Source organism: Ambystoma mexicanum, chromosome 10, assembly GCF_040938575.1.
Source record: "Ambystoma mexicanum isolate Mex_15411 chromosome 10, UKY_AmexF1_1, whole genome shotgun sequence".
NCBI lineage: Eukaryota > Metazoa > Chordata > Amphibia > Caudata > Ambystomatidae > Ambystoma > Ambystoma mexicanum.
The window spans coordinates 1,037,523,517-1,037,550,001 of NC_090932.1; positions in this window are offsets into that span (position 1 = coordinate 1,037,523,517).

Consider the following 26,485-nt stretch of genomic DNA (forward strand, 5'->3'; position numbering starts at 1 on the left):
ATGAATGCCCAGGCTGAGCAGAAGCAAGCTGAGTTATGACTCAGAGAAATATAACTTAATCACGAGTTAGAGATGAAAAAGTTGTCTATGGAAAATGCTTCTCTCTCCTCTGGTTCCTCTAGGAGCTCCAGTCCCAAAAGACCCCGGATGCCGAAGGAATTAGTGGGTATGTATGAACCGAGATTGGATGTGTTGGATTGGTTGAAACTGTTTGAATACAATCATGGGCTCCAGGACATCACCGGGAATGCTTTACTTCCCTGGTTGTTCTCTAGGCTCCCGCCTGTTGCGACTGATGTGGTAATGGAGTTGGGGGAGGCGGATAAGACGGATTACGAAAGTGTGAAACTAGCTTTAATAGCTAGATTCGGGAAGACCCCTTCCCAGTATCTTAAGAGGTTTAGAACCCTCAAAAAGCATGATGGTACCCCTTGGGCTACCTGGGTGAGTGAAGGGTTGAAAAACTTAGAGGGATGGATTAAGGGTTACAAAGTGAACACTTATGAGGGTATGAGGAATCTTTTTATGTTGGAGTCTATTTATGATGCCTGTTCTCCTGAGCTCAGACAGCACTTGGCTGATTCGAAGGTATTGGATTCCCGGAGGCTGGCTAAGGCTGCTGATGTATGGGTTGCCAACCGGGCTACTCATAAGGATTCTGGGACAACTCAGAAAAAGGATGATGGAAAACAGCCTAAAAAAGCCTCAAAAGAGAATTCTAATAACTCAAATTCCCCAGAGGGCCCCAAACAAAATAACCAGGGTAAACCCCAGGGAAAACCACAACCGAATAGTGCACCTTCTGGCCACAAACCAGAAGGAGGTCAGAACAAGCCACCATTCCAGAGAGCATTTTGAACATGCTATCTCTGTGGAGCAACTGACCATATCAAAGGAGATCCAAAATGTAAGGGTAAACCTACTGGGATCAGCACAGTCTCCTTAGGCATCACTCCCGAGGAGGAAGTCCAAATGACTAGTGCTCGCTTTGAAGTCTTTGCGGAAGAACCGTGGGTTCTTCAAGCAAGTGTATCACTAGAGTCAATGGATCTGGTTAGTAATCGGAATAGGAGCGTGTATGACTCTATACCAGAAAACTCTAAATGTTATTATGTGGACAGTGTTCTTGTCAATGGCCAGGATACTCCTGCCAGGTGAGACTCTGGGGCCAGCAGAACAGTAGTGGATGAAAGTTTTTTCAGGCCTGAGGATGTTGCTAAGGCACCCAAAGGTCCCACTAAGATGTCTGGAGGCCCTGTCCAAATGGTTCCAATTCTACCAGCGACATTCAGTGTAATGACATGACAGTGTTGATTCCTGTCAGTGTTCAGACTGAGGTGCCTGGGAGAGTCCTGTTGGGGAATGATCTAAAAACTCTAGGAGTAGTATCCAGTACCCCCAGGTCTCCCAGTATGGAGACCCAGAACCAAACCAAATTGGCTAGAGAGGCCACCTTAAGGAGCCACTCTAAGCCTGTGGGAACCTCTACTGAGAAACCCACTCCAAGCCCTGGTGTTGGTAAGTTGACCTCTGACCCAGGCACATTTCAGGCTAACATGTTAGGGAAATGGGAGCCCCAACCAAGCTCCATCATTGTTCCCCCAGCTATACAGTCTGTGACTCCCCCTGCTTCTAAGGAAGAGGTGGATAGACCTACTGGAACCCTAACTAGGCCTAAGAGAACTGGTAATTCTCGGTGCTGGTGGAAAACCAGAAAAGAAAAGTCTAAGGCCAAAAACCTTCAGACTGTTGGACCTTCCACAGAAGACTCCAACCCAATTCCTAGACTTAAGGGGTAAACTCCTAAAGTAGGTAAGGTAAGATCTCAGAGGAAGGAGAAGCATGTACTTTGCTTATCTCCATCCCCTCCAACCAAGAGGCCAAAAACTCAACCTTCTCTCACCAGAGAGGTAGGGAAGACCTCTGGAGGCCCCTCTAGATCTAAGGGAATCCTTAATAAGGACCCCTTGAAAAAGCCTAACACAGGTTCAGAAGTTGTAACAACTTCTGAGGGACTGATCAACCAGATCCCCTATAAACTTAAAAAATCTGATGTCTCTCAAAGGGTTTGCAGGTCATATAGCTTACAAAGGAAAACCTTTGATTTAACCATAGAACATAGGTCAAGGTGTCACCACCAAAATGCTGATGGTCTCTCTAGGATGTATGTTATCGACTAGAGGTATGAGATTCATCCAGGAGTGGATTAAATCCCCCTGTCCCTTAGTCTGGGAGGGCGCGAGTGTTAGGGAGAATTCTCTGTTTAGGCTGAATTTCCTAACCTAGTGAGTCCCCCAGCAGCTTTGCTGGATTTCGGGAGTTTTTTTTTTCCATCCTGCCAAGAGTGAGACTCTTTTTCTCCCACTCTTGGACATGTATGTGTGTAATTCCTTTGAATGTCAATGTGTTCTATGGGCTATGGGGTCTTTTACTCCATAGGGTCTCATGTGTTTTTCTATGTGTGTTACACCGCACCCTATGTGCCGTAGCACTGGGGCGTCCTAGCGGACCCCCACTCTAGACTCCATACCCGGGGACTGACTACTGTCTCCCAGGGCATGTAAAGTCACCATTGGCTTTACTAGACTTAAATTTACTAACAGAACTAGTACAAACCATCTTATTGTGGACGTACTAGTAGGGGTAATTCGATTACTCCTGGATCTGTTACTCGAGGGGGCACTGTCCCGTCCCCCCTCGTCGAGTTTTGGCTGGTGGCAGTGGAAACTACTTGTTATGTTCGACCCTGAACCTAACCCTATGGGATTCGTCCCATTGTTGGAGATTGATACTTTTCCTCGTTAATCTCTAACGTACCACCGGTCTATTTATCTTAAATGAGTTTATCGGATGGTATTTTCTGCCAGAACTCGGTTTTTAAAATGGCGTCTGTGTTCGTCTCTGTGACTCCTAAACCAAAGGTCGAGCCCTTTGTTCCACTTTTGGCGGGCTCTGTACAGAGACCCTCCAAAAGTGGTGCCATTCTGTCTGGGTTACCACAGGGGTGTGGGAGGGGGTTTAGGCATCCTGGACCGAGTTGACTTGCCAACTCCGGTCGCACTCTGGAGTGATTGGCCCAAGTGGTGAGCCTTCCCGCTCACCACTTAGCATGTGTTGATTGACAGCTAGGCTGAATGAATGAGGGTTTTCTGCATAAAAGCAGGGCTTTTGGGACTGGATCTTCAGAAGTCGCCACAGGACCTAAGAATCCTAACGCTGAGCCGACCTGCACGACGACACCTCCGGTGGAGCCCTGCGGAACCGACTAACCACTTCCCGATGACAGAGGAGATCTCCCTGCCGGAGAGTCTCTTCCCCTGACTGGTGGGAACAACCAGTCCCCTTTGCTTTTTATTCGCCTCAGGACGCAGTGGTCGAATTGCCCGTGAAGAGCACCTCGGCAACCGGATAGCCACTACCCCTGTACCGCGACCGAAAGGTGGTGCCTTGTGACGGAGCACTCCGCGGCTGGTCTCTTCCCTGGTGGTGCACCGGACTTCACTTTCCTTCGACGACGAGATCATCTCTACTCTTGGCAAAGACCTGACGTGCATCCACCACCAGGAACAACTGCCCCTGCCGGAGCTGCCCTCCACAACAAGGTACCGTGTCTGCCTGGCTTCCCTTTCGATCGGTTCGAGTGAGGTGTCTTAATCCTCTCCGTTCCGTTGGGTCGCCTCCAAGCTATTCTCATTTATTGTTCTGAACTGGTTCAATCTGCCGATAACAATTTGCTACAAAGACTTGAATGCATCTCCACTAGAGACTTTTTGGGACATCGCGCCTTGCCTCTCTCCGAGTGGGCCTGGCCTCTGAACTTTACGATCTATTGTGATTCTTGCCTTCCTGCCTTGCATTTCATCCGCGAAGGATTGAACTGTGTTGATTTCATAACCTGCCTATCTTTTTCTCTCCCGTCCTAACAAATATTAGAGTGTCATCTAGGTTGAGGTATACACCTCTGTCTGAAAATAAGTGGTACCGGTAGAACCTAGACTTTTCGAAATATTGCTAGGGGGATTGATCGTTTCTTCTCCGTAGAGTAATTGTGTTTGATTTGTTTTGCCGTGAACTTGCTATAGTGTTTTTTCATAGATGTTTCATTATAAATAAATACCTTAATATCTTTACACTAAGCCTTGTTGCGTGTTTGCTTGTCTTGCTGGGAAGAATTGCCCTATCTTGTATACTCCACATACTGCTCAACTCTTCTTGAGGGAAGTCTGACTGCTCAGCCACAGCTACCAAGTGAATCTGTGTGGTACAGACTGCTACCAAGTGGGTTCACCGCCAAACACCTGTAGTCCTAAATCTTTTGCAGTGGTCCCAGAGGGAACTGCACAGGTTTCCGCCTAACAGGGGGCTTGGTGGAGGGTGACCCTGCACTGCTGGGGGGTGGGGGTGGTGGGAGACATGGGTGGGGCCTGCTGGCAGGTGCCCCGCAGTGCTGGGGGGTGGGGGTGGGTGGGGAACATGAGTTGGACATGGGTGGGGGCCTGCTGGCAGGTGCCCCACAGTGCTGGGGAGTGGGGGTGGTGGGGAACATGAGTTGGACATGGGTGGGGGCCTGCTGGCAGGTGCCCCACAGTGCTGGGGGGTGGGGGTGGTGGGAGACATGGGTGGGGGCCTGGTGGAGGGTGACCCTGCACTGCTGGGGGGTGGGGGTGGTGGGAGACATGGGTGGGGGCCTGCTGGCAGGTGCCCCACAGTGCTGGGGGGTGGGGGTGGTGGGAGACATGGGTGGGGGCCTGGTGGAGGGTGACCCTGCACTGCTGGGGGGTGGGGGTGGTGGGAGACATGGGTGGGGGCCTGCTGGCAGGTGCCCCACAGTGCTGGGGAGTGGGGGTGGTGGGGAACATGAGTTGGACATGGGTGGGGGCCTGCTGGCAGGTGCCCCACAGTGCTGGGGGGTGGGGGTGGTGGGGAACATGAGTTGGACATGGGTGGGGGCCTCCTGGCAGGTGCCCCACAGTGCTGGGGGTGGGGGTGGTGGGAGACAATGGGTGGGGGCCTGGTGGAGGGTGATCCTGCACTGCTGGGGGGTGGGGGTGGTGGGAGACATGGGTGGGGGCCTGCTGGCAGGTGCCCCACAGTGCTGGGGGGTGGGGGGGGTGGGAGACATGGGTGGGGGCCTGGTGGAGGGTGACCCTGCACTGCTGGGGGGTGGGGGTGGTGGGAGACATGGGTGGGGGCCTGCTGGCAGGTGCCCCACAGTGCTGGGGGGTGGGGGTGGTGGGAGACATGGGTAGGGGCCTGGTGGAGGGTGACCCTGCACTGCTGGGGGGTGGGGGTGGTAGGAGACATGGGTGGGGGCCTGCTGGCAGGTGCCCCACAGTGCTGGGGGGTGGGGGTGGTGGGAGACATGGGTGGGGGCCTGCTGGCAGGTGCCCCACAGTGCTGGGGGGTGGGGGTGGTGGGAGACATGAGTGGGGCCTGGTGTAGGGTGACCCTGCACAGCTGGGGGGTAGGGGTGGTGGGAGACATGGGTGGGGGCCTGCTGGCAGGTGCCCCACAGTGCTGGGGGGTGGGGGTGGTGGGAGACATGGGTGGGGGCCTGCTGGCAGGTGCCCCACAGTGCTGGGCGGTTGGGGGGTGGGAGACATGTGTGGGGCCTGGTGTAGGGTGACCCTGCACTGCTGGGGGGTAGGGGTGGTGGGAGACATGGGTGGGGGCCTGCTGGCAGGTGCCCCACAGTGCTGGGGGGTGGGGGTGGTGGGAGACATGGGTGGGGGCCTGCTGGCAGGTGCCCCACAGTGCTGGGGGGTTGGGGGGTGGGAGACATGTGTGGGGGCCTGCTGGCAGGTGCCCCACAGTGCTGGGGGTGGGGGTGTTGGGAGACATGGGTGGGGGCCTGGTGGAGGGTGACCCTGCACTGCTGGGGGGTAGGGGTGGTGGGAGACATGGGTGGGGGCCTGCTGGCAGGTGCCCCACAGTGCTGGGGGGTGGGGGTGGTGGGGAACATGAGTTGGACATGGGTGGGGGCCTGCTGGCAGGTGCCCCACAGTGCTGGGGGGTGGGGGTGGTGAGGAACATGAGTTGGACATGGGTGGGGGCCTGCTGGCAGGTGCCCCACAGTGCTGTGGGGTGGGGGTGGTGGGAGACATGGGTGGGGGCCTGGTGGAGGGTGACCCTGCACTGCTGGGGGGTGGGGGTGGTGGGAGACATGGGTGGGGGCCTGCTGGCAGGTGCCCCACAGTGCTGGGGGGTTGGGGTGGTGGGGGACATGGGTGGGGGCCTGCTGGCAGGTGCCCCACAGTGCTGGGGGGTGGGGGTGGTGGGACTCATGGGTGGGGGCCTGCTGGCAGGTGCCCCACAGTGCTGGGGGTGGGGGTGGTGGGGAACATGAGTTGGACATGGGTGGGGCCTGCTGGCAGGTGCTCCACAGTGCTGGGGGGAGGGGGTGGTGGGAGATATGGGTGGGGGCCTGGTGGAGGGTGACCCTGCACTGCTGGGGGGTGGGGGTGGTGGGAGACATGGGTGGGGGCCTGGTGGAAGGTGACCCTGCACTGCTGGGGGATGGGGGTGGTGGGAGACATGGGTGGGCCCTGGTGGAGGGTGACCCTGCACTGCTGGGGGGTCGGGGTGGTGGGAGACATGGGTGGGGGCCTGGTGGAGGGTGACCCTGCACTGCTGGGGGGTGGGGGTGGTGGGAGACATGGGTGGGGGCCTGGTGGAGGGTGACCCTGCACTGCTGGGGGGTGGGGGCGGTGGGAGACATGGATGGGGGCCTGCTGGCAGGTGCCCCACAGTGCTGGGGGTGGGGGTGGTGGGAGACATGGGTGGGGGCCTGGTGGAGGGTGACCCTGCACTGCTGGGGGGTGGGGGTGGTGGGGAGCATGAGTTGTTCATGGGTGGGGGCCTGCTGGCAGGTGCCCCACAATGCTGGGGGGTGGGGGGGGTGGGAGACATGGGTGGGGGCCTGGTGGAGGGTGCCCCTGGTGGCTGGGGGTGCAGGGGGACATGCATTGGTGGGCAGTAGTGCAAGTTGACATGTGGTTTGGCTGGGGGGCATGGCCATGGTGGATGGGGTGCCTGCATGACATGTGCAGGGTAGGCCCCTGTGGTGTGAGCCACCTGCAGGGGCCGTGGAGGGTGTAGAGGGAACACCTGGCAGGACCCACACGTGCAATTCACGTGTGGTGCTCCCCGCGCACCCCTGTAATACACGTACCCTGATGGAATCGCGTGTGGAACTTCCTGCGCACCCCTGGAATACACGTACCCTGCTGATGTTGCGTGTGAAACTTCCCCCGCACCCTGAAATACACGTACCTGATGAAATCGCGTGTGGAACTTCCCGCGCACCCCTGTAATACACATACCCTGATGGAATCACGTGTGGAACTTCCCGCGCACCCCTGGAATACACGTACCCTGCTGTTGTCGCGTGTGAAACTTCCCCCGCACCCTGAAATACACGTAACCTGATGAAATCGCGTGTGGAACTTCCCGCGCACCCCTGAAATACAGGTACCCTGCTGAAATCGCGTGTGGAACTTCCTGCGCACCCCTGAAATACACGTACCCTGCTGATGTCGCATGTGAAACTTCCCCCGCACCCCGAAATACACGTACCCTGATGAAATCGCGTGTGGAACTTCCCACGCACCCCTGAAATACACGTACCCTGCTGAAATCGCGTGTGGAACTTCCCGCGCACCCCTGAAATACACGTACCCTGCGGAAATCAAGTGTAGTACTTCCTGCGCACCCCTGGAATACATGTACCCTGCTGATGTCGCTTATGAAACTTCCCCCGCACCCTGAAATACACGTACCTGATGAAATCGCGTGTGGAACTTCCCGCGCATCCCTGAAATACACGTACCCTGCTGAAATCGCGTGTGGAACTTCCCGCGCACCCCTGAAATACACGTACCCTGCGGAAATCGCGTGTGGAACTTCCCGCGCACCCCTGAAATACGCGTACCCTGCTGGCACGGGGCCATTCGCGTGTGGAACTTCCCGCGCACCCCAGTGATACACGTAGCCCGCTTGCCGTGCTGTTACAGGGTTAGCGCAGCCCTTTGCGCTGGATTGGGGATTTTGATGGCTTTTCCCTGCGCAAGAGGTGTTCTTGGGGGCGTAACTGGCGCTGCTGCAGGGTCGCTGCGCCACTGTGCGCCACGGCTGGTTTTGGTGGCTGGAATCCATGAATATGCTGTGCGCGGAAATGGATTTTAGCGCACGCGGCTGGTGCAGGGATTCGCACGCGCACACTGTGTGCCAGCCGCGTGCGCCACTTGTGCACTGAATTCTATGAATTACCCCCTAAATACCTTAGAAAATTCTATCTCCAACACAGCTGGCTTGGAGAAAATATTAAAATTATCCATAAACTGTAGAGTAATGCTTAAACGTAACCTTGACGTGGAGCAAGGACTAGTTATTGGAGCACTGGGTACAGTTGTTGGCTTTCAAACATACCCACGTGACAACAACATTCAGTTTGTCAATATTCTCTTCGACAAACTTTCAGAAGTAAAAAGGATAGCACACTCAACAGCTTGATTCCTTTTCTTCAAAGACATGTATGTACGCAGAGAACAATTTTCTCTAACTCTTGCATATGCAGTCACCATTCACAAATCACAAGGTCTTACCCTAGACAAAGCATTGATAGATATTGGTAACACAGTCTTTAAAGAAGGCATGAGCTACGTAGCACTATCACGCTTACGTACACTTGACGATCTATTTCTAATCAACTTTGATGCAAATAAAGTCAATGCTGATATTCCTTGCATTCTAGAATACAATAGACGACGTACACTACACACCCCCATCTAAAAGCATGTCCTGTTCCACAAAAAGGAAAACATTGTAAAAGAAAACTAATTCAAACTTGAATGCAACAGAATCTGACTGCAAATCCTCCAAAGAAAGTAAAAGAAGCTAGTACTTCATCATTTACAATATGTAAAGAAGAACCTATTAGTCAAAGTAACTCAGGTACTTCTTCAAAGAAGCAACACACACTCCGACAAAATGACTTGGACACAGAGCTATCTGGTCCATTCAAATTTTCAAATGTAACTGGTTTAAGTTGTTACGCAAATGTAGCAATGAATATTCTATTTCAATTGCCACCCATTGTTGACAACATTTACTTACACAGTACAGACCAATTGTGTTTGCAAACGTTAGTCCTTCAAAGAAACGCAACAAACAATCCTGACAACACATATAGTGTTGACGGAATAAGACAAGAATTGAACTACTGTGCTGGAATGGTGAAATTCACTATAAACTCACAAGAATATCCACAAGAATTTCTAATGTACTTACTGCAAGTATTGGAAAACAAAAACATACCTATAAATGTAATCTTCCAGATTTCATACATGTGAAAACATACCTGCACTCTCTGCAACAATGTTACACAAGAAGAAATCCCTAACAAGCGCTTTGTGTATCTATCCATACCAAATTGTGAATCCATTCCATTTTAGAAACTTGTACAACATGCAAACCATGGCAGATTATGTACTACCTGCAATTCAGATAATCACTCCACCTTACTAATACAAAAACATAGTAAATATGTAATACTAATCCTTCTACGGTACAATGCAGATGGTACCAAAAACAACTGCAAGCTGACTGGATTCACACATGGTCAAGTATCACTTGGTAAGAAAACCTTCACAACAATAGGTATAATCTGCCACGCAGGAGCCACAACCAATGCAGGTCACTACACTGCATATATTAAAAAGAAATGTGGATGGTTCGAATGTAATGATAGTACCATTACTCTAAAGCAGAGATTACCAGCAAATCTTACAAACGCTTATTTAATCTTCTTAAAACCAAAATTTTAATAACTAATCTGTACTTCAACATTAACATAAATTCAAACAAAAAACTATACACAGTTAGAATACGCCAACAGGTATCTAACTGTCCAAGATTCTATAAAAACCAAACAAATAAAAGAATACCACTAAATTATAACAAAAAATAGACAGTTAGAATATGCCAACAGGTATCTAACTGCATTAAAAATATGCAACAAGATTACCAGTAAATCCTATAAACGCTTCTTTATTCTTCTTAAAACCAAAATTTAATAACTAATCTGTACTTCAGCATTAACAAAAATTCTATGACAAAAATATAAAATAGTTAAAATACGCCAACAGGTATCTAACTAGCCCAAGATTATATAACAACCAAACAGATAAATTAATACCACTAAATTGTAACAAAAAATAGACAGAATACGCCAACAGATATCTAACTGCTTCATAAATCTGCAACAATCCAACAGATAGAACATTAACCAGAAACAACAAGTGAACACTGAAAGGAAACAAACAAATAGACTGTAGCATAACAAAAAAAGTTTTTTTTTAATCCGACAAGGATGTTTTTTTTACCACAGACCCAATGATTTGAAAAACAAACACAGAAACTGAGCAAAACGCACAGTACACTGGTTTATAAACCAAATATGAGGCTAAAACAATATCTATTATGCAATGTAATAAGCCTGTATAGAATACATACACTAACATGCTCTTTTCTTTTATCACAGAAATTGAAAAAGAATATTTACTCCATGTATCAAACTCATGTAACAAATATGTTGAATCTCATCAAATCAAACAGTAAGTATAATTGCAACCATTTGATAGATATTCAAATCTATAGGTGTGATCTATGGCTGTTATATGATGCAGTGCTTGTGGTCAGGGTCTAAAGTCTTGGCTGTATAGCCTACAGCCTTCACCCATGCACTCAACACTCAACACTCTACGTCCTGTCCACAACCACCACACACTATATGGAACCCATGGTGGCTTATAACTTCAGTGCTTGTAACTTTGGTCTTGGGTGAATGGCCTTGTGCCCCCCCTATAACTTTGCCCCCCTGAACCAAAGCTCACCAAACCTTGCAATAAGTGGGCCATATACTTTTTTTGCAAAGTTTGGTGTGGATTCGTCCAGGGGGAGCAAAGTTATAAGCCACCCAAAAGTGCTCTTCCTATGGGAATAACAATGTAACCATAACTACACGGCCACTAACGTGGCTGTGTAATATATATATTTTTGTAACTTGGTTTCCTGAATTTCTGTTTGGACTGAGGAGTGCTCCTCCAGCGACTATTGATATAACAGTAAAAAGGATATATTTCAATGTTGCAATGTGGCAACGTAGAGGAAGCACCGGTGCAATTTCTGGACAACGGAGCGCAATAAATTCACATTTGAACAGACGAAAGAACCCGCTGTAGCTCGGATCATACTTTTACTGGCTGTTTACCTTGGGTTGGAGGAGGTGACCGCAGCATTGCGTGGATTGGCAAAGCTGAGACGTCTGGTTTACAGACGGAGACACAGAGCCAGGTGGTGTGACGGCCACGGCCAAACCTGCAATGTTAAGCCAAGTATATGCGTAATAGCATTATATGATCCTGTCATTCCACCGCATGTGCAGGACATTGATTTATGCATACATTTGCCTCATTTCCAACAGTTGTGAACTGCATGTCTGAACATTGTGAAACATATTGTAAAAACAAGCTCTTCCTTGCACAATCATGGCCAGCTCCCAGGCGAATAAAGAAGCAATGAGAAAAGCACAGGCTGTCTCTTTGTTTAATGAAACTTTGAAATCGGGGAAAATGGCCCCTAGCAGTGTAAAAGCCATAGAAGACAACACTAAGATAGGATTATTAAAAGAATTGGAGAAATTGCAAAAGAAGGAAGTAAGTAAATGGTGGGAGGAACACTCCCTGAAAAACTACATTGATGTAGGAAGGATCCCAAGAGGACTGAGGATCCTAACCATTCCCTCATTTGAAGAACAGGACCCTGCAATGCTCAACAAGTGGAGTGAGGCAACAAACACCTGTTCAAAGACTTTTCTCCAACTCCTAATAAAATATGCAGGGGTCGACCGATTGAAAATATTGGAAAAGATTGAGGAGGTGGAAGCCAAATTTACTACGACACCCAAGAGTGAAGAGGGTAAAAAAACAAAAAATGAGCATGGAAAAAAGTCTCAAAGGCTATGAAGAAGAGATAAAACTACGGAAAAAGCGGAAATTCTTGCGTGATAAAGAAGATTACGAAAGAGGTAGTGTCTACACGTTTGCCCGGAGATTCGATCAACTAAGAAAAGTGTCTAAACCAGGGGTACCAACTGTGACTAATGAAACAGAGACGAATATAGAATACTCTGCATCCAAATCAGATGCCAAAGCAAGCGAGAGTGAAGAACCATCAATACGTCTACATTTTTTAGACGAAATGAGGCTTCTTTGCCAAGATGGGAAAAAACAAAAACAAACAAGAGGAGGTTACCAAAATCGAGGAAGAAGCAGAGGCAGCTGAGCAAAACGAGGAGGGGACAGAGGGGCAACCAAGGCAATGGGCAGTATTCCGGACAGATGGCTGCGCTCTGGGAAAGAGACATCATAAATAAGGAGGATAATCTAAAAATTGTCAATCTATCCAATCATGTTCTAACTGCAAATCAAGAAAAAGTGTTAAGCTTGGGTTTGAACTTCTGTCCGACCGCTCATTTCAACTATGTGCAAACCCGAATTGACTTTGATCATTTTGTGCGGAAATTACACCTATGGAAATTCTTTGCGATCAACCAAGGCACGATGATAAGGCCACCAAAAGAAGGCGGGAGAAATGAAATATCCATTAATAATCTGGAGGCACTAGCAGATCTGATTGACCTCGAAAAGGAAACAGAACTTGACCTGATTTCAGAGGAAGACACTATTAACCTAGAAGGACTGAATATAAGAACTGACTGGACAATGAAGAGCAAACTAAAACAGAAGTCTAAATTCAATCCAATTAACAACTTGGGAAACAATATTGAAGCATTTCAAACATTAGTAATTGAAGACCTCAAACATTTCATGAGAAAGAAAAGATTGAGATCTAAATAGAATTTGTCAGCTGCAAACAGGACAGCTCTGCACGAACTACAGACTCTGAAGACATGCATTATTAAGCCCTCCAACAAAGGTCGAAACATCGTCCTCATGAACAAAGATGATTACATCAAGGGGGCATATAAGTAGCTCAATGATAAAAAAATACTATGAGAGAAAGACATGCAACCCAAGCCAAATACTGGAGAATAAAGTGAAAGAATTCCTCATGAAATGGCAAAAGAAGGGCATTTTAACGGAAGATAATTGCAAGTTCCTCTCCACTCCCAACTCAAGTATTCCAACAATATACTTCCTCCCGAAGATACATAAGGACATCGAGAAACCTCCGGGCAGACCCATAGTTTCTTCTATAGGCTCGACACTAGAAAACATGTCAAAATACATAGATGAAGTACTCTTTCCCTTTGTATCAGCTCTTCCATCTTATTTGACAGATACAACAGACTTTCTAACACGCATTGAAAATATACCTTGGGATCCGAACTACATGCTAGCTACGATGGATGTTGTTTCCTTATACACCTCGATAGGACATGGATATGGCCTGAATGCATGTGAGAGTTTCTTAAATACCAGATCTTTGAACTATTTAGAACTTACACAGATGGTTCTCGAGGTTATCAATTTATGCCTTACTAACAATGTCTTCATATTTAACAACGAGTACTTCACACAAGTGCAAGGCACAGCGATGGGCACAACATTTGCCCCAGCTTATGCAAATCTAACAATAAGGGCATGGGAAGCAACAGATGTATGGTCCGATCCGAATCAAATATTTACAGCAGACGTTGTATTATGGTTGAGATACATTGATGACCTCTTCGTGATCTGGAAAGGGTCTGAAAAAGCATGGGTAGACTTTGTAAAACGCCTCAATGATAACAAGAACAACTTGAGGTTTACAGAAACACACAGTCGAACCCTTCTAACTTTCCTAGATGTCAATGTTAGGATTGTGGACCAGACACTAACGACCGAATTGCACAGGAAACCTACTGGAACAAACACCCCTCTGCATGCAACCAGTGGGCACTCAAAAAACTTGATTTGGAGTATCCCATATGCGGAGTTAATTAGAATCAGACGGAATAGTTCCACACTTACAGCATACGATCGAGACAGTAAAACTGCGGCAATCGGCTTCCTAGAACAATGCTACCCGAAGAAGGTTATAGAGAAGGCATTTGTTAAAGCGAGACAGAGAAAAAGATCTGAGCTTCTTACAGGATTTCGAACACCGGTCGAATTAATTGATGATAAAACAACTACAAAAATGATCCTGACATTTGATAAAGAAGCACCAGAAATAAGACGCATACTCCGTAGAGAATCTTATTGGCTGACAAAGATCTAGCAAGATGCTAGCAAGATGCTTAAAAATGAATCCAGAAATAAGCTTCAGGCGCAATCGATCGCTAAGTGACAACCTGGTTCAAAGTTTCATGGCATGGGATGGGCCGCCAGATAGAGAGATGTGGCTGACAACACAGAAGCCCGGGTTTCGAAAATGCACTAGGTGTACCATCTGTAAATTTGCCAAGAACTGTACTTTTTATAAGCACCCAGTCTTGGGAAACTCCATCCCCATACAGGAGAAAATTACATGCGAAACTGATTTTGATATTTATGTACTGGCATGTATGTGCCAAAAATGGTACTTCGGCAGCACCAAGTGCAAATTAAAGATCCGCATCCAACAACATGAAAGGGCAATTCAACACCAAGATGTGAACTATCCCATGGCTAAACATTTCAAGGATCATCGTGAAGGCAAAATGGATAGTTTCTCTTTTTTTGGCATCCATAGGATTGATAAGGACCCAAGAGGTGGTGATAGAGAGAAAAGACTCTGACAAAAAGAAACGTGCTGTAATTTAGATTTTGAGAGCAAATCACCCAGCCGACATAATATAGATGAAGAACTTTATACATTCCTGAGCTAAAATACTGATAAGAAGAATGTTATCATTGTTGAATTATCACCCGACATATCCGGTTATATTTACATCGAGTAATCGTATGGACAGATTTATGTACTGCTGGGCGTCTCTCTCTGTCACATTACACTACACTCACCCCCGGGCCTGAGCAATTGCTGAGATAAGGTTATACATTTCTATGTGCTCAAGACAAGAAGGATGTTGTGTCTTTATGGTTTTTATCTCCTCTCTATCCGGTATTTGAAGGACAGGAAAAGCTGTGTAATTTTGTTTTAACTCACATTATGGGATCTTATGGGTCTTTCTGACCCAATATACACATATCATAGGAATTGTTTTGTAGTTTGTAGACATGTGACTAACAACAGGAAGTTTTAACATCTTTTTATGGGTAGGCTGCACTGATATTGGTATTTGTTGTTCTTTAAAAAACATAAGCATTTGCACTTTATGTTAAAAGAATAGTATTGGCACTTTAGAAATTGCTGCTAGCACTTTGCACTTTAGAACTGAATTTCAAATACCATATATGTGCCTAATTGGAGTCCATTTGGTGCCTTTTGGTAAGATCAGTTGCCATATTGAATAGGATTCGATGATCTCTAAATCAGTGAGTGTCATTTGAGGCTAAAAGACGGGTGCATTATACACTTTTAAAGTTGGCTGTTTTTAACATTCACACTAGCTTTATTAGATAATAGTATACTATTGTTAGTGGCAACCCTATGCGCACTATGCACTTTATCAACTGGCTGCTAATTAATTACGCACTTTAGTTCTGAAAAATAACAGTGGAATACGAGTAGCATTATGCACATTAACGATAGTTACATCTTAATTTGTGATGTCATCTTTGATGTCCTGGGTGTTAGTCTTAGCAGTGCACGGTGGTGGCGCGAGTTATGGTTGCTTACACCATAACTGGCGAATTTCAAGGGTTTTTCGGTTTTACTTGGAACCATAACGTCCCTTTGACAAATTTTGTTCACTGAATTTCATAGGTTTTTAGTAGCGCAACTTAACCATAACGTCCCTTTAACAAAGTTTTTTCATTGAATTTCATAGGTTTTTATTAGTGCAACTTAACCATAACGTCCCTGTAACACTTTTTTTATTACTGAATGTTATAGGTTTTTATTAGTGCAACGTCACCATAACATCCTTTCCAATAGATGAAGACCACTAGCATCTTAGGTCCTCAAAGTGGGAACCCCGGGTGGTAAAAAAAAAAAGAATTTCCTTCCTACACCGGGACGCCTGCGGCGTCCCGGTGTAGGAAGGAAAATCTTTTACCAAGATGGCCACCATGGAAAGGAAAAGCGGGGCATGAGCGGGCGTGGTGTGAACACAAGAGAGACATGGGGCATGAGCAGCGGAAGGGGGGAACAGGGAGACACGGGGCATGAGTGGAGGGTGGGGAGGAACACGAGGGAGACACGTGGTATGAGCGGGGGGTGGGGAGGAACACGAGGGAGGACCACGAGGGAGACACAGGACATGAGTAGGGGGTGGGGGGGAACAGGGGAGACACGGGGCATGAGCGGGAGGTGGGGGAAACAGGGCACACATGGGGCATGAGCGGGGGTGGGGGGAACAGGGCACACACGGAGCATGAGCGGGGGTGGGGGGAACAGGGCACACACGGGGCATGAGCAGGGGGTGGGGGAATAGGGCACACACGGGGCATAAGCGGGGGTGGGGGGAAAGGAGAGAGACAAGGGGCATGAGCGGGGGTGGGGGGAACACGGGGCATGAGTGGGGGGGTGGGGGATGACACGAGGGAAACACAGGGCATGAGGGGGGGTGGGGGGAACACAAGGGAGACACGGGGCATGAGCGGGGGTGGGGGCAACAAGAGACAAACGGGACATGAGCGGGGGTCAGGGGGTACACGATGGAGACACAGGGCATGAGTGGGGGGTGGGGAGAACATGAGGGAGACACGGGGCATGAGCGGGGGGTGGGGGGAACACGAGGGAGACACGGGGCATGAGCGGGGGTGTGGGAACAGGGCACATGGGGCATGAGCGGGTGTTGGGGGAACAGGGTGCACACGGGGCATGAGCGGGGGTGGGGGAACAGGGCACACACAGGGCATGAGTGGGGTTGGGGGAACAGGGCGCACACACGGGGCATGAGCGGGGGTGGGGGAACAGGGCGCACACACGGGGCATGAGCAGGGGGGTGGGGGGAAAGGAGAGACACACAGGGCATGAGCGGGAGGGGGTGGGGGGTAACACGAGGGAAACACGAGGCATGAGCAGGGATGGGGGAACACGAGGGAGACACGGGGCATGAGCGGGTGGTGGGGGCAACAGGAGACACAGGGCATGAGCGGGGGTGGGCGGAACAGGGGAGACGCGGGGCATGAGCGGGGGTGGAGGGGTAACATGAGGGAGACACGGGGCATGAGCGGGGGGTGGGGGTAACAGGGGAGACAGGGCATGAGCGGGGGATGGGGTAACACAAGGGAGACACGGGGCATGAGCGGGGATGGGGGGTAACACAAGGGAGACACGGGGCATGAGCAGGGGGTGGGGGGTAACTGGGGAGACAGGGCATGAGCAGGGTGTGAGGGGGTAACACAAGGGAGACACAAGACACAGGGCATGAGCTGGGGGTGGGGGGTAACACGAGTGAGACACGGGGCATTAGCGGGGGTGGAGGATAACACAAGGGAGACACGGGGCATGAGCGGGTGGTGGGGGAAGGGGATAGACACACGCGGGATGTGCGGGGTGGGGGGAAGGGGAGAGACACACGGGGCATGAGCGGGGGGTGGGGGAAAGAGGGGAGACACACGGGGCATGAGCGGGAGGTAGGGGGAAGGGGAGAGAGACACGGGGCATGAGCGGGGGTGAAGGGAACAGTAGGGAGACACGGGGCATGAGCGGTGGGTGGGGGGAAGGGGAGAGAGACAAGGGCATGAGCGGGGGTTGGGGTGGGGGGAAGGGGAGAGACACACGGGGCATGAGCGGGGGGTGGGGGGAAGGGGAAAGACACACGGGGCATGAGCGGGGGTGGGGGGAAGTGGAGAGACACACAGGGCATGAGCGGGGGGTGGGGGGGAGGGGAGAGACACACGGGGCATGAGTGGGGGATGGGGGAAAGGAGGGAGACATGGGGCATGAGCGGGGGTGGGGGGAAGGGGAGAGACACGGGGCATGAGCGGGGGTGGGGGGTAACATAAGGGAGACACGGGGCATGAGCGGGGGTAACAGGGGAGACACGGGGCATGAGCGGGGGTGGGGGGTAACACGGGGCATGAGCGGGGGGTGGGGGGTAACAAGGGAGACACGGGGCATGAGCGGGGGCTGGGGGGATAACAAGGGAGAAACGGGGCATGAGCTGGGGGTGGGGGGTTACACAAGGGAGACACGGGGCATGAGCGGGGTGTGGGGGGTAACAGGGGAGACAGGTCATGAGCGGGGGTGGGGGGAACAGGGGAGACACGGGGCATGAGCGGGGGTGGGGGGGGAGTGGAGAGACACAGGGCATGAGCAGGGGGTGGGGGAACAGTAGGGAGACACTGGGCATGAGCAGGGGGTGGGGGGGAAGGAGAGAGACACATGGGGCATGAGCGGGCGGTGGGGGGGAAAGGAGGGAGACATGGGGCATGAGCGGGGGTGGGGGGAAAGGAGGGAGACACGGGACATGAGCGGGGGGATGGGGGTAGTGGATAGACACACGGGGCATGAGCGGGGGGTGGGGGGAAGGGGAAAGATACACGGGGCATGAGCGGGGGGTGGGGGGAAGGGGAGAGAGACACAGGGCATGAGCGAAGGGTGGGGGGAACAATAGGGAGACACGGGGCATGAGCGGGTGGTGGGGCGGAAGTGGAGCGAGACACGGGGCATGTAAGGGGGGTGGGGGGAACAGTAGGGAGACACGGGGCATGAGCGGAGGGTGGGGGGAAGGGGAGAGAAACACGGGGAATGAGCGGGGGTGGGGGAAGGGGAGAGAGACACGGGGCATGAGCGGGGGGTGGGGGAAGGAGGGTGACACGGGGCATGAGCGGGGGTGGAGGGGAAGGGGAGAGACACACGGGGCATGAGCGGGAGGGTGGGGGATAGGGGAGACAGCATGAGCGGGGGGTGGGGGGAGGGGAGACGACATGAGCGGGGGTGGGGGGGAAGGGGAGAGACACACAGGGCATGAGCAGGGGGTGGGGGGAAGGGGTGAGACACACAGGGCATGAGCGGGGGGTGGGGGGAAGGGGAGAGACACACGGGGCATGAGCGGGTGGTGGGGGGAAGGGGAGAGAGACACGGGGCATGAGCAGGGGGTGGGGGGAACAGTAGAGAGACACGGGTATGAGCAGGGGGTGGAGAGGAAGGGGAGAGACACATGGGGCATGAACGGGGGTGGGGGCAACAGTAGTAGACACGGCATGAGTGGGGAGTGGGTGAGGAAGGAGGGAGACATGGGACATGAGGGGGGAACTGGAAAGAGAAACATGGGTGTTAGTCTTAGCAGTGCACGGTGGTGGCCCAAGTTATGGTTGCTTAGCTTACCATAACTGGCGAATTTCAAGGGTTTTTCGGTTTTACTTGGAACCATAACGTCCCTTTAACAAAGTTTTTTCACTGAATTTCATAGGTTTTTAGTAACACAACTTAACCATAACGTCCCTTTAACAAAGTTTTTTCACTGAATTTCATAGGTTTTTAGTAGCAAAGCTTAACAATAGTAACTTTGACTTTATGTACACGTAATGGGAACATGCTGAACCACTTCTACTGAATGTAATGTCCGCGAACATTTTTGATGTCGCGGACATATTCGGACAACAGTACCACTACCTAAAAAGTCTGGGGGGGGTGGTATGTTTAATTGTTATATTACAACATGATAACATTTAAAAAATTCACAAAGTAGTACACATACATATTATATGTAGTAATACATAAGAAATGTAACCCATATATGTACCGCACTAACCATTCATTTAAATACAATATATTCTAAAATGGAATATACCAAGAGAAGATAAATAGGCTTCCAACATAATTACCTCACAGACACTCCACAACTAAGACCAAGACCAGACCTACAGAGTACTCAGAACATATCTTACCTGAAATAGTAAGTGTACATCATTTTACTCATATCTTTATAAACTTTCTGTATTAGATTAAAAAAAAATATTATATCTTTTTTTTCTCACAGAAATGTCTAGTACTCTGGAATGGCTAGAGGAGCACTTCCCACATGACGAAATGTCAGAAAATAGTGAAGCTAATGGTACACACTTTACAATATAAACCATTTAATTATTATTTTACATATATATATAACATATATATTTATTTTTGTACAGAGCATACTGAAATAGAAAATATGTCTGAAGAAACTGTTATGGAAAACACACTTGACAGCTTAAAAAAAAATGGATTTATTATTGAGCAATTTTAATAATTTGAAAACTTTTGTTGAGGATCATTTTAAAACAAAAACCTTATACCATTGTCCCACATGTACTTTTCCCCCTCACCATATCCAGGTCAATTATCCCCAAACCCTCTCCATAATCCAAAAGGTTTTGATGAGACTTCCATCCCTTCTTCACCTGATACCAATCATGTTGAAACCCCTAATTCTCCTGTTTTTGTTTCTGTTTCTGCCTCACCTTGTCTGTCGTAACGGTTCGTACAGCTTTGGGACCACAACCATGAAGCGACACCTGAGGTCATTTCACTCTGGGGCTATTCACAAGGTTGTACCTTGCGAAGAACCTAGGAGGTTGATTTCCTCTACTTCATCCTCCGTTTCTGATCCTGCCACCACAAGGACCACCTCTGTGGGACAGTGTCTTCCTCAAGCTGCCTCACAGGCCATACAGAATTCTGATGACTTTTCCCTTTCGAGGGTCACAGTTGTATGTATGTACTGTGACACAGTACTCTGCAGGGGGGAACGACTTCGGAGATCTTTTGAGACTATCTCCTTAGGGCACGAGAAGACCTGCTCACTACCCAAATAAAACCCACTCTACATCTTCCTCTCTCAGCTCGCCCTTTCTTATCCCTGTGGTTGGTGCCCCCCCCTTTACCCTCCTTTCCCCTCCTCTCCTAGTGTGTCGTGTCTAAAAAAACAAAAAATACAAATTTACAAAAATTAAAAAAAATAAGGCTCTTTTCAGAGCCGTCTTTCACAGTCAAAAAATAGAAGTGAAGATAAATAAAGCAGGGCCCTATTGTTACCATAGCATTTTTCTCTGGGAGGAAGTGGTGGCTCTGAAAAGAGCCTTTGGGAGGTGTTTTTATGTCAAAAATTATAAATACTTAACACCTACTTCAAAATGGATGCTGTATTTCTAAATAAAGGTCGCAATGCATTTTGTACATTTCTCAGAAAAATCTGATTGCCAGCATAAGTAAGATGGACTCCATCTCTGCGAAAAATGTGTGTACTACGAAACATAATGTTTTCATTGTGAAAAGAGGACATGCCAAAATCTCTTAGAAATGCACAAACAGCCTTATTAACATTGCGCCTTGCTTTTTCCATTTGTGGACCAAATGAAGAAGACCGAAGCCACATTTGTCTCTGCGCAATCCGAGAAAATATTACTTGAGAATTAGGAAACATGTCCATGACTTTCCCAAGTCCTTCTTTCATAGCAAATTGCAAAGAAATTCCAGACACATGTCCTAAACTGTTCCCTCCACAATGAATTACAATTATGTCTGGATGTTGCTTTGTTTCCAAAGTAGCACAGGGAGTTAGCAAGTCCAGCCACTTCATTCCACGTACTCCATGCCAGTGTACTTCCACATGTGGCAATCCAAGATCTACAGCTGCTCCACAGCTTTCTGCATGCACCTTCAACCAATGTATCCACGAATCTCCCAAAATCCAAACAATCTTTTTTCTGAAACACACAGCCATAGCTATCTGTTGTTCTCTCAGCAAAAAGAATATCTGAGAAACTCTCTCCTGGCACAACACACCCACTAAACTTTCCTGACCAATCCCTTTCACTGCTCAATTCTCATTTGCATGACTTCTGAACTCAAAAATCCCTGGATGTAACTCCCGATGTCCGTGAACTACCGCCATGTCCGCGGACATATCGTAACATCAACAGGCCTTCTACCATTTCCACTTCACTCTCTGTACCATTCCCTCATTGGATGTAGCTAAGAAATCACATGACCATGCACCAATCACATTCAAGACCTCTACATCTAACTGCATAATCATAGATCAGCACTGCAAATTTACTGTGAATCTCTATGGCCCTCATTACGACCCTGGCGGAGATCGTGGTGCAATATGCACCATGGAGCACGGCGGAAAGCTGCCGATACCGCCATGGGGGTTGGCGGATTTACCGCCCCATTCCGACCTTGGCGGGGCGGTAAATCCCCATTTCCCATTTTACCCTTCCCCATTCCCATTTTTGCCCCATAGGGTATAATGGGAGTGGGGAAGGCGTTAATTACGCCACCGTAAAATACGGTGGCGTAATTAACAACAAGGTCCCGTAGCGCCATGGATTTCTCCGCCCGGAAAAACCAGGCGGAAACCGCTCCATGGCGCTACGGGAACTCGTAGTAGGGCGAAAGGGTCCGCCGCGAATACCGCTGGCGTAAACCCACTCCGCCAGGGTCGTAATGAGGGCCTATGAGTACAAGTGTCATATCATTGGCAAGCACCATCTACAAGAAATACTGTACAAGTCTCCTAGATTTCTACTTGCAGCTCCACACATATCCATATGCATGAACACAAACTTCAGGTATGCATATTTTATGTACAGCACATGAACACATTTTCAAACTGACTTTTAGCTTGTGTAATCTGTAAAATGAATCTACTGTTTTTTTCCAATTTCCTAAAATCAACTGTCACTTATAAACCTTTATACTATTTACTTTCTTTATACACAAACTATCAAATCATGTTAAACTAACATTTTTTAAATGAAATTCATAGACTACATATATTTAAACAAAATTGCATGCATGCACACTCTATGTTCCAATCTCAAAAAATAATACTTATACAATTACATTTATTTATTTATTTGATTACTTTAATTTAAGGATGACATTAAGGCACTATTACTTGGAACAGCTTAGTTACAGAAATGGTGGTATTCAGTGGTACATTATGAATTTCACAAGACATACTAAAGATATTTTGTTTGTTACAGTTACTCATTGCAATACAATTTGTTCATTAAGAACATATCATATGTATTGAACTGGTGCGACGTATCTTATGTGAATGAGATAGTTTTAATGGTTTTAAGGAAGGCAGTGAGCATTTAATTAAAAAAATCAATATCCAAATTAAAAACAATACTCAAATATGCCCTGAAAACATAGAATTACCCCTCCATTCAACTGCATCAGAACGTCTAGTGTACAAATGGCCATGCACGTCAGTATGTAACATTCCTAAACAATTTTTCAAGTCTTTACACCATTTCCTCAATCAATATGTAAAAAGCAAAGACAAAATCAAAATTAAACTACTGCAAAATATGGATACCTGTCCAGTGCGCAAATACACAGGACTACAAGGACAATCATTGGCCTGTATTACAGGACCTACTTGTAAAACCACCTTCCATGATATCAAAAGAATATCAACACATCATTCAACTATAAGAAATCTAGTCTATAAACTCTACTATGCTAAAAGTTCTGCTTTAGCACGAGCAAATTTAAATAACATTCTTCTACATGGTACAGCGAAAGACCTACTTCAAGAAATTGACTATATCCAGAAAAAATATTTTGGAAGTGAAAGCCATTTACAGAATGAAATAGCTTCAAACCAAATTAGCAACAATTCTACACATGGCAACCTTTTGCTAAACACATACAAAAAAGAAATACTAACATTTAAAAGTACATCAGCTAAAGTACCAAACCATGTATGTGTATGTTGCTGCAGAACCTTTTATAAAAGTAACACGAAAGCTGCAGACCTATCATATAAAATAGGAGACAATGAAGATTTGAAATGGTTTGAATTAGCTCTCTAACTTGTAGCAGAAAACAAATATGAAATAAGTGACCCCTTAATACTTTGCAGTTACTGCACTACAAAACTTGACAACAACCAAACTCCTTCACGTGCTTTCACAAATAATTTTGAATTATACCCACTACCAAAACCCCCGCAACAACTTAATTTATATGAGAGCATCATAATTCAAACAGTACACCCATTTCAAGCAATAATACGCCTTCAACCAAAAACAGTAAAATTACCTCCCTCTGAATTGGTGAGAGGCATTCGTGGAAAAGTAGTTTATTTACCATTAGATCTAAAAGAAATGTGCATACTATAGGAGTGCAACGTCCAATGCAGCAATCTTTAATTATATTAGTAAATGGAGTACCTACAAAAGACAAAAAAAAATATGGCAACAGCTGGTAGATTTACATAAAGTTAGATAACCCTTACAATATCTTAAAGAGAATAATGCATATTACAAAGAAATTAATATTGAAGAAAACTTGAAAGATACAACTGAAATAATTCAAGAAACACAAGAAGCTGGTCAATTTTAGCTACTAGATCCTGCTACAATATCATATACTTTAGACCATTATACAATTCATCCTTTGCACTCTAATGACACCATAGAAGATGCACTGGAAACATACCAAATGTGTAAAACAAAAGGATCACCAATCAGCATATGGGAAAAAAGTATAGAAGCATGTGGTTTTCCTCTACTCTTTCCTACTGGCAAAGGAGGAAGTTATGATGATAGACCTATTCAAATATCAGCTTCAGGATACCACTCATTACAGATGTATTCTGAAGATCCCAGATATAGACAAAATGTGGAATACATATTCCACCTACTCTTTGAAAGTGAACTAGCAACTTTATGTTACGGAGTTGCACACATATTAAAATCAGGATCCCACTTTCAAAATATGACAGCTACACAATTATTACAAAAAGTGCAACAAAAGGATGAGGTTTTACAATCAAATATTACAAATCTATTAGCAAATACGTGTGGTACTAAAGAGTACTGGTTTCAACGTCATGGAGATGTACGTTGTATGATCAGAAACTTTTCCCACCCCCTTGGTTTGTTACATTAAGTTGTGCAGAATATGCATGGGAAGATTTACATGATTTCCTACGCATATCAAATAAAAACAAAACAAACATAGATATACTAACATCAGGAGAACTTTGTTCTTTGGATCCTGTTAATGTTTCAAGATATTTTCACCATCGCTTCATTGCTATGCTACATTTTATTTGTAATAAAACTGTTCCTCCCCTTGGAGAAGTGCAACACTTCTTTTGGAGAAAAGAATACCAAGCCAGAGGAGCACCACATATCCACATGCTTTTATGGATTAAAGATGCTCCTAAATTTGGTCAAGACAGTGATGCCACTGTTTTACAGATAATTGAAAAATATTTCACTTGTAAAATTCCATCAGAATCCACAAATAGTGATCTTCATGCACACATTTTACAATTTCAAAGACATAAATGTGGCAAATATTGTCATTGCAAATACAAAAATAAGGGGAAATACTACACCAAATGCCGATTTGGTTTCCCTAGACCAGTTACAAATACAGGTCAAGTGAACAACCTCATGTCTTCGGTTAGACATAGTGCTAAAGGTAAGTCACCTAAAAATACATATTACATAAAAAGAAAAGAAGAAGAAAAATATATCAATGATTATAATGCAATCATTGGCCAATTATGGAATGCAAACATAGATGTGCAGTACATTGCAGACAATTCTACTGCAGTTGCATGATATGTCACAGCATACTTAACCAAAGCAGAAAAGACAGAGCTCCAAGACCTCTGGAATGACCTGTCATCAGATAAAACAGTGTCTCAGAAATTATACAGCTTGGGCATAAAAATGCTCTCCCATAGAGAATGTGGATCATATGAAGCAGCTGATCGTTTAACTGGTACTGCATTGTATGGTAAATCTGAAAATATAGTGCGGCTAAGTCTTGGTCCAGCTAAATCTAGAAAAAGAGTTCTAAGAACATACAAAGATATAGAAACAATAGCCAAACATGATCCCAACAGCCAAGACATTTTAAAAAACAATGTATTGGACACATACTACCCAAACAGAAGTAATACGTTGGAAACCATGTGTCTTTATCACATAGCCCAAAACTACACATACAAAAATAATATAAAACCTGATGAAAAAAAAAGGTAAATACAGAGTGACAAACTGTGAAGGCAGCTTAGTTAAACTCATTAAACCAAATTTAATTAATCATATCAAATTGTCATTGAAGACTCCTCAACATAAAGAAATATATTACATGTCCCTGCTACAACTCTTTAAACCATGGAGAAAAGAAGAAGAAATACTAGAAAACTATGACTCATATGAAGATGCTTTCAAAGCAAATGAAAGCACTATAACTGATGTAAACTTTACACAATACAAAACAATGTTGTACAATGAACAGCAACACGAAGAAGAACTCCAGGCCCAACTATATAAAGACACTCCTGACAGTAGTCAACCTTCTGTAACAGGAAGTAGAAAACACCATGTGTCAGTATGAAGATAAAGAAGACTTAACTATACCACAATCAAAACTAAACAACGAACAACGTAGCATTTTTGTAGAA